Genomic DNA, 515 nt, shown 5'->3' with positions numbered 1-515 from the left:
CAGTTGCTGTTCTATGGTATATCTCAGCTGTTCATTATGACTGATGCGGCTACCTTTGTATCGTGGAGTGGTTTGTTCTTCAAGTGAAAAAGAAGGGCTAATCTAAAACTATTTCTTCATTCCTCCCTTCAAACATTTTCTAATTAACAAAATAGCATCTGGATTTTGAACATCCCTTGGGTAGTCATTATTCCCAAGGACTTATAAAATATAATCACTGTACTTGAGATTTTCATTTCCTGAAGTCTCCTTTGTGAAGACACGTTCCATTCCTCTAATTTCTGGAAACATAAAGAGATAATAGTCTCCATCAGGAGAGCTAGGGAAACCTTATTTGTATTGATTGTTGGAGAATTCCTGTTGAAGTAACAAAAGGCAGTTCTGGCTCTCAGACATCTTTGGCTTTCAGAGGTCTAAGTGGTTATTTCTGTGCATTCTTGACAGCAATATAGAACAACATGTTCCAGACAGCTACACCTGGTTCCAGCTGATCTGATTTCAAAGTAGTTTTTACT

This window comes from Galeopterus variegatus, unplaced genomic scaffold, assembly GCF_000696425.1.
Source record: "Galeopterus variegatus unplaced genomic scaffold, G_variegatus-3.0.2 Scaffold2174, whole genome shotgun sequence".
NCBI lineage: Eukaryota > Metazoa > Chordata > Mammalia > Dermoptera > Cynocephalidae > Galeopterus > Galeopterus variegatus.
The sequence above is the reverse complement of the archived record's forward strand: the minus strand, read 5'-3'. Positions refer to the sequence as shown.